Source organism: Dipodomys spectabilis, unplaced genomic scaffold, assembly GCF_019054845.1.
Source record: "Dipodomys spectabilis isolate Male_0828 unplaced genomic scaffold, ASM1905484v1 ptg000428l, whole genome shotgun sequence".
Lineage (NCBI taxonomy): Eukaryota > Metazoa > Chordata > Mammalia > Rodentia > Heteromyidae > Dipodomys > Dipodomys spectabilis.
In genome coordinates, this window is record NW_024871105.1 from 488962 (window position 1) to 498485 (window position 9524).

Sequence of the window (9524 nt, forward strand, 5' to 3'; positions counted from 1 at the left end):
GCCCTTACGGGAGAAACTATTAACCATGTAATAGAACACTTATTGGAAGTTTTTGCCATTATGGGAGTGCCTGCCAAATAAAGACTGATAATGGATCAGCCTATAAAAGTATCAAATTTAAAAGATTTTGTGAACTTTATGATTTGGTACATACATTTGGAACAGAATATAACCCCCAAGGACAAGCCATTATTGAACATGTTCTTGGCACACTAAAACAACAAATTAAAAAATGAAAAAGGAGGAAAAGGTTGGATGAAGGTATGGATATGTTGTGGTTTCGCATGCAAAATACTAAAATAATTTTACACCAAGCTCTTTTTGTTCTTAATTTTTTAAACTTAGCACAAGGTGCTATTTTTAACTAGAGCTGAGCGCCATTTTGAACAAATATCAGAAAAACCTTATTTAAATATTCCTGTATGGATTAAGATTACATTGGACACAGAGGCAACTAGGAACATTATTACATAATGGGCGATGATATGGTTTTGTGTCTACACAGGATGGCAAACAATACTGGCTTCCTGTCGATGGATAAAGATGCAGCCAGTGAGGACAGCCCTGTATCCTGTAAGGAATCGGCCGCCAGTTGAGGAAGAAGAAATCCCCACTGCCCACCTGCGGACAGGTAAAAAAGTTGACTGGAGAAGGAACAAAAGATGTTACAACACACTGGTAAACCTGTCATGGCCGAGAACTTGTTCCTGGCCATGTGTGCCCTGTTTACTGCAAACTCTGTCCATGCTAATGCTAGTGTAAGTTATTGGGCCTTTGTTCCTAACCCTCCTTCATTGGAACCTGTTGTTTGTGGAGACATGGATATAACTGTCTATACTGTTCCTGCTGTTTTATCTCCTCCTTGGAATAATTTGACATTTTACAGTAAGGATGATGGTAGCTTTTTTAATTTTACTTACTATACTCATTCCTTGCCTGTTTGTCTGGGGCCTCCTCCATGTTTAGTTATAAATTGGCAACATTTGGTTTTACCTGGGAAATTCACTTCCAATTCTAGAACACAACTGCAGTGATTAACTACTTGGTCCATTAATAGTAGCTGGGAAAGTGTCAACTTGATGGCGAGTTATCCTTACCTATGTGCTCTGATTTTACTTATATTGATTTTGTGTGGCAAAATCAGCCTTTTGTGTGGCAACAGTGTAGAGGAACATTTGGAAAAACGTTCAATAATTTTACTAATTGGGGACCTTTTGGACAGTTTATTAACCCATGTTCAGAATGGAATATTACTAGATGTGATTTATCTAATGTTACTAGGATGTCGGATGCCGTTAATGGATCGCTTACTGGAGCTCGATTGATGGCCTGGGGAGAAGGAGGCATTGCAGATGCTCGATAGACTTTCATGGCTGCATCCACTGCTGTTCAGATTCATCTTTGGAAGGTCGCAGCAGAGCGGAAACCCATGATGCTATCAAATGGATTGTTTTCGGGGACAGCTAATTCTGGGTCCACTTATAATTTTATTTTGTACAAATGTTATCATGTAACTGCATGTGTACCTCTGCTTTATGTATTTTTAGTGGGAAATTTTACATTATCTCCTACCATTTCTTCTTTTAATTGTCGCCTGTATTCTTGTGTTAATTCCTCTCTTAATAATGACAGGATAGTATTATGATTTTACAACAAAGGACTCATATTTGGCTACCTGTTAAATTAGGAAGAGAATGGTCCCAAAATCCTTTGGATAATGTTGCTATTGAACTTTTTACCAAACTACTAAAACGTACAAAGCATATGATTGGAGCCATTGTAGCTATGATTTTAAGCTTAATTGCTATTACCATTGTTGCTGCGGTGTCTGGAATTGCCCTACACACTTCCTTACAAATTAAACACTTTGTGGAAGAATGGCACCGGGAGTTACATGAATTGGGGGTCTCAGAGGTAGAAATTGATGCTCGATTACAAACACAGATTAATATTCTTAAACAGACAGTGGGATGGTTAGGAAAAAAGTTATTGGTTGTGGAAAAACAGTTATTGTTAAAATGTGATTGAAATTCTACTACCTTTTGCATTACTAAAGTAAAATATAATGAATCTATTCAAGATTGGAATGTAATACAGCAGTATTTATCTGGAAATTCTACTGCTGCTCCATTGATTGCTTAGTTACAATTTAATATACATGATATTTTTTGTAAACAATTTGCAAATGATGACGCTTCTACTATCACTGATGATGCATTTCTTAAACATTTGGAAGGGTTGGATCTGAAAGGAATACTACAAACTATTTCATATACTACTAGTGGCATGGGAATTATGATTGTTATTATTTTGTTACACTTGTACTGTTATATTTCATTTTTATGAATCCAATGCAAGCTTCTATGATAACCCTGTGAAAACCTTTACTTTTAAAACAAAAGAAAAAAAGAAACCGTGAAGAATCAGCGTTTATGTTGAGGAGGCAGAATGATGCAGGCTCCAGCCTCAGGATTATCTGAGAACTGTGTTTGAGTATTAGGAAAGCTCTTGGCATGCCGGGCTAGAGAGGGAAAATGTTCTCTCTCCCTATCTCAAAACACATGTCACAGACTCCTGGGAGCTGTGGAAGTAGCTCTTCTGCTTGCTTAAACACAGATGAACAGCTGGTCAAACATTTTCCTGAGATTGGAAAAGTGGTTTGAGCTTGCTCTAATATAGTTTAGATAATAATATACCAAGATATTGTCTCATAGTTTAAGTAAAAATGTATCTGTTGAAATTTTTGTGTGAATGTCTTGTGACTAAATCTTGGCAAAGATCCTGCTTGCTTGTCGTTAAATACCCACTAACAATAAAGCACAGCATGCAGTGGCAATTGCTGTTTGTACTCTGCATCCCCTGTGTTTTGGTGATTTCATGACCCTTACCAAGGGACCCCAACGCACTAGACGTTGACTCCCCATGACTGACAAAAGAAGAGAAAAAATATATATATACACACATATATGATGCGATGAATTACATTTAAATATAAATGAATATTTATGGTACATATTTAAATATAATTAATGTTTATTCCCTTATATAAATATATTTCCATATATAAGATCATATTATATTTATATGTTTATAAATAGATTTGTAATTAATATCCAAAGAGTACATCTGAAGATTTTGGGGAAAATGTAGAGTTTCTAAAGGCTTACTACTGACGCATCATACTTTCAAGCAATTTTTCCACTTATTACAATGTCTGGAGTACTAAGATTGGATGATTATGAAACAGAGTAGCTGTTTTATTCCTTATGATTTTGGATTAGAAACATCTACTTACTTGATACGAAACCTACAAAAATGTGATCTTGAAATCACACTCCACATACTGGACATAAACATCAATTTAGCAACTTACAGGTCTGAAACCTTTATTTGAATCCTGTATCTCACATAAATTCAGATTCCTTAGAGTCAGCTACATATAAAAACATGCATGCATTTTCATGCTCACATACATCCCCACACTCACATGACACGCTAAATGTATCACTGTAATAGGTAATAACATAGATACTGAAAAAGAACACCTTTTCAAATGTAATTACATTTTATTTTTTAGATATAATACATTATTGAAATAGTTATAAAAAATCAGCTGAGATGATGTTTCAAATACTAGAGTGCCTGCCTAAAGAGCATGTTTCTCAGTCCAAACCTCATTATTTCCTTTCTTCCTTCTCCCATATAAAAAACATAAATAACTACAGAATTAAGCTACATGTTCCTTAATCATTAATTGAATAAAGAAATTGTAATGTATATGCATATATACATAAGATATATTAGTTAGCCAGACATAATAATGAAATTATAGCATCTTAAAGAAAATAGATAAAACTGGAAACCTTCATATTGAAGCAATAAGCCATACTGTGAAAAACAAATACTAGATTTCTCATATGCAGACTCTAGACCTAGAAAATAAAATGAATGTCTAAGATAAAAAGGATGGAACTGATTAAATTTAGAAAAAAGCCATCTAATCTTCGATATAGCCATCTATAGCCATCTAATCTTCGATAAGGGAGCTAAAACAATAGAATGGAAGACAGACAGCCTCTTCAGTAAATGGTGCTGGCAAAACTGGTTAACTACATGTAGAAAACTAAAGCTAGGTCCTTATATATCGCCCTGCACCAGAATCAACTCCAAATGGATCAAAAACCTTGAACTCAAAGCAGACACTCTGAAAACATTACAGGATGGAATAGGAGAAACCCTGGGTCTCCTTGGCTCAGGCCGAAATTTTCTGAATAGAGACCCGGAAACACAACAAATCAAAGAAAGGTTGGACAAATGGGATTGTATAAGGTTGCAGAGCTTCTGCAGGGCAAATGACATAGCTAGCAAGATCAATAGAAAGCCCACGGACTGGGAGAAGATCTTTACTAGCCATACAACGGACAAGGGTCTCATATCTAAAATATACTTGGAACTCAAAAAATTAAACCCCCCAACAACAAATCCTCAAAGAAACAACTGCCCAATAAGTAAGTGGGCGAAAGACTTAAAGAGAAGCTTCTCTGTAGAAGAAAGAAGGATGGCCAATAGACCCATGAAGAAATGTTCAACATCCCTAGCCATAAAAGAAATGCAAATCAAAACAACATTGAGATATCACCTCACTCCAGTTAGAACAGCAAAAATCAAGAACTCTAACAACAACAGATGCTGGAGGGGATGTGGACAGAAAGGAACCTTACTTCATTGTTGGTGGGGATGTAAACTTGTTCAACCACTTTGGAAAGCAGTATGGAGGTTCCTCAAAAGACTCCACATAGAGCTCCCCAATGACCAGCAATCCCACTTTTGGGCATTTACCCAAATGATCACAAACAAGGCCACACTAAAGCTACCAGCACAACTATGTTTATTGCAGCATTATTTACCATAGCTAAGATATGGAACCAACCCAGATGCCCCTCAGTAGATGAATGGATCAAGAAGATGTGGTATATATACACAATGGAATTCTATGCCTCCATCAGAAAGAATGACATTTCCCCATTTGTTAGGAAATGGAATGCTTGGAAAAAATTATATTAAGTGAAGTAAGCCAGGCCCAAAGAAACATAGGTCCCATGGTTTCACTTATTTGCAATATCTAGTATAGGTATGAGTCAAGCGGAAAAAGTCAGAGAATGTGATGTTAGGAAAACGAACCCTCAAATATGTATTTTAATGTTTTGTTTCTTTCATGCATGTGTTTCTAACGCATTTATAAGATTATTTCTTTGTTGCTTTGTATGTCCCTCCCCCACAGTGTAACCCCCGCTTTCACTATATTTGATGTCAGTATAACATGTGGAGGAGACGGGGACAAACAAGTCGTTTAAGGATACAGGTGGACCTGTTGCAACAATGAGAAGTACAAAATGTCATGTCAAAACCAGCTTTACAATGTCGGTGGGGGGGGGGAGGGGGGGTATGATTGGGTGGGGGGGAGGGGGGAGGCGGGGAAGGGAGGTGAAGGGTAAACAAAGGAGGAGGCTGCAATGCTTGGTAAGAAATGTATGCATTATCCTGCCCATGTAATTGTAATCCCTCTGTACAGTATGTTCTCAAATAAAATAAAATAAAATTAAAAAAAAAAAAAGAAAAAAGTAAGAGAGGAGATAAAGAGAAATATTGTGGAGTATATATTTTCAAATAGTTTATGTTAGTATGATGGCATAATAAAAGTATAAAAATAGGATTATGAAATTAATAAAATGAATAAAATTTATCAAGCTACATTATATGAACCTATGTGTATAACATAATAAAATACTCTTTGAAATTAATATTTGCTAATAAAAAGACAAAAATTCATTCCAGTTGTTATAGATTTATATGTTAATTTCCAATTTTTGTTCAGTTTTTTCCCTGATAAAGTGAAAGGAGAAATTGGTTTTGCTCCTTTAGAAAGATAATCTTGTCGATTTAGCATTAAAATATTCTAGTTAGTTGTTGTCAATGTGAAATTGGTCAATCCAATTAATTATTATATTAGAATATTTTCAATACACTCTTCAAAATATTATCGCTATAAGTATATACTTTTTGCTATTGAATATGTTTTCATTACTTAATCGCTACATACCATTTTCTGAATGTAGTTTGGTATATGCAACTAGGATATGTTATACCTGACATGGAAATCAATTAATCAAACAGTTTTTATCCAAAAAGCCTATAATGAAATAAAGAGGTACATCCAAATTATTTGTATTCAATGACAATACTTGGTTAGTCTTCTTCTCACATTCCCATTTCCCGTCTTGAGAATAATACACATTGTAAGGAAATGATAAGAATGTTTTGGGGAAATAGGTTGGCTTTAAACCAATGAGTTACTCTATGCTGGATTTTTCTTTACTTTATATTCAGAAAAGCTAAATTCTTACCTTATCATTTTCCTTAGGCTTTATACTCAGGTTAAATCTCTGATGAGTGACAAAGATATAAACATTTTTTAACAGTGATTAAATTTAGGCTGAGGAACCTATGTACAACTATACTCATGCAGATCTGCCTCATCAGTCATGAGACCGTGATATCAAAATGTTAACCTATGCTTACTGAAATCATGCTTATGAGATTCTGTGTATTATAAACAGTGGTTATAAGCATTTGTTTTGTAATCAACATCATTTCATGGGTTAGGAACTGAAGTGAGACATTATACTCAGAACAAAATTTAAGGAAGCATCCAAAATTAGTTACCAAGTTATACACCATTTAACACAATGTTTTAAAAATGCAAGCTAAAGGAAATAATTTATGGGAAAAATTATTTAAAATAAATACAGAATTAGTATGATTGATTTTTCTTATACGCCAGTTTGCAATACAGCTTGCATGATAAGTTTTCTGATTATATGTTTAGTTAGGTCTTGATATGTAGTTGGAGAAATTATGTTCTTTCATATATTCATTTGTCAGATCAAAGAGGAAATGAATTCCATGCCCGAGTCAAATCCGTAATAATGTTACAATTGTATCCTGCTACTTTGCAAAGTTTCAAATCAGCTCGAGTAACTTGGGCCTTTTTTGGATATAACCAATTAGGTGTGCAATTTTGTCAGTGCTAGAAAGATTTTGACCACCATTTATTAAAATAATATTTTTTCCAGAAATTACTTCTATTGTCTGTTTTCATTAGATTTTTTTATTTCATTTATATCATGTGTTTATGGTTTCCTTTAGGTAACCCACATTCAGTCTTCTACACTGTAATTTAGAGTAGTTTTAAATTATGTACACTCATGTATGCTCCTCAGATTCTATCATTTGCTCATTTTGTTCTTGTTACATCAGTAGATAGTTCTCAATATGGATACTATTGGACTTATTCATTGAATTTCTGAACTTTTCAAGTAAGTCATGCTGTTTGTGATTTGATACTGTAGCATTTTTCCTTTTAAATATGTGCAGATCTTACTTCACATACAGTTACTTTTGTTTTAAACAATTTGATCCATTCAAGGGATTTGACATATTACGTTCATCTAGATGAATTTAATTATAAATTAACATAACCTTATTTCTGAGAGATAGTTATCCTTATACTCTACTCAAATTAACATGTATTTGAGGTTTTAGTACTTTAAAAAACTGAGTATAACATGTTTTTGTTCCTGGGGGAATTCCAATCTCTTGGTTGTTTTTCCAGCTGTGGTGACTTCAACATATGTGTGCATTTTATTTCAATTGTTTTGTGTCTAAATTTTGTCTCATATAACACAAAGTAGAAAAAGAATCAGTGACTTAGAACTTTTCCACATAGAATTCTAAGAGAGACACTTGAAGTTTTGTGACAACTGGGACCAGGGAGGTCTTGTTAGTGGAAGATGAGGGAGAATAACAGATAATGTTTGACGTGATTTGAATTCTGCCTCCTCTTGCCTCATTATTTCCAATGGTAATAATTTTGTCTGTATGAACTCAGAATTTTTGGTTTATTTGGGACACACTTCACATTTTTATTGGATTTTAACTCTAAAATCTTCTTTCCTTCATTTAAAACCACAGATGTGACTTTATAATGCTAAAATAGCATCTACTAATTTATATGAAATTATTCAAACTATTTTCTATTTTTGCTTCACATGATATGCAATATAGAATGTAGTAATAATAATGTGAGATAGTATGAAATAATTGACTTTGGAGAAAATCAATTACACTGGATTTTTGTGAGATACTTAGTAATAGTAAAAATTGTATTTGTTTCTATTAAAAAATTCCCAGTTACATCTAAAAATAACTCATAGTTATAAACTAATGTTGAAAAAATAGATTTTTATTGGAAAAAAGCCAGAAGTTTCACTAAGATTGCTGTTTAAAATTGACTTGGATCTGAGATTTGGTGGCTCATGCCTGTAATCCTAGATACTCAGGAATCTGACATCTGAGTATAGTGCTTCAAAGCCAGCGTGTGCAGAAAAGTCTGTGAGACAATTCTCTCCAATAAACCACCTAAAAACCAGAAACAGCATTGTGGCTTAAGTGGGACAGTGGTAGCCTTGAGCTGAAGAGCTGAGGACAGTGACCAGGCCCAGAATTCAAGCCCCACAACTGACAAAAAAAATTGACATGGACTTGGACTTTATTATTTCATGATTTTTGATGAGTGGTTGTTCAGTGAAAATGTAATTAGTGTTTATATTTTGTGTTGGCATAAAATGAGCCTACTATTGTGTTAATTTATTCAAAAAAACTCTCTGATTATATGACAGCATAAATTTGGTGGATAATGATTAAAACCAGGTTGCTTTTCTGGAAAAAAATATTTATATCACCACCACAAAAAGAAGTACAAAAGAAAATATATGCCAGGAAACTTATTCTGTAAATCACAATGGACTAATATTCTGTTATTGGTGAAGATGTTGCCATTTGATTTTAGTATGCCCCAGAAAGACCTATGTGTGAAAGAAAAATGGCTTTCCATTCCCTCCCAGACTGTAGAGAATATCTGAATAGTTATTCTGGAGATTGAGTTCTTCAGAGTGAAACCCATGAAAACATAGTCTCTCGTCTACTTTCTTCTTTTATATTTTAATCATTCTAGGTCACAAACATTTCTCTTTGACATACTCCCCACCTTGACATAGTCTTGGCACAGGCCACCAAAGCAACAAAACCAACTGAACATACACTGAAATCTTCAAACTTGTAAATCTGAGTAAGCCTTTCTGCTTAATACATGGACAATATCACTTATTATGGTAGGTTATAAAGCTAACAGAGAAGTCTAGTCTTTCTAACAATGTAGAGTTCATAAAATGTGCCTCATTATAAAATATCTAACTGCATGTTGTATTATGTGTTTTTGTTTCTTTTGATCCTAGGGCTTAAACTCAGGGTCTGAATGGTGCTTTTGTGGTCAAGGCCAATGATCGACATACAATTTGAACTGGAACTCCATTTGCCTCTATGGTTAATTGGAGATAAGAGTCAGAAGAACTTTCCTACTCTTGCTGGCTTCAAATTGTAATCTTCAGATCTCAATCTCTTAACTA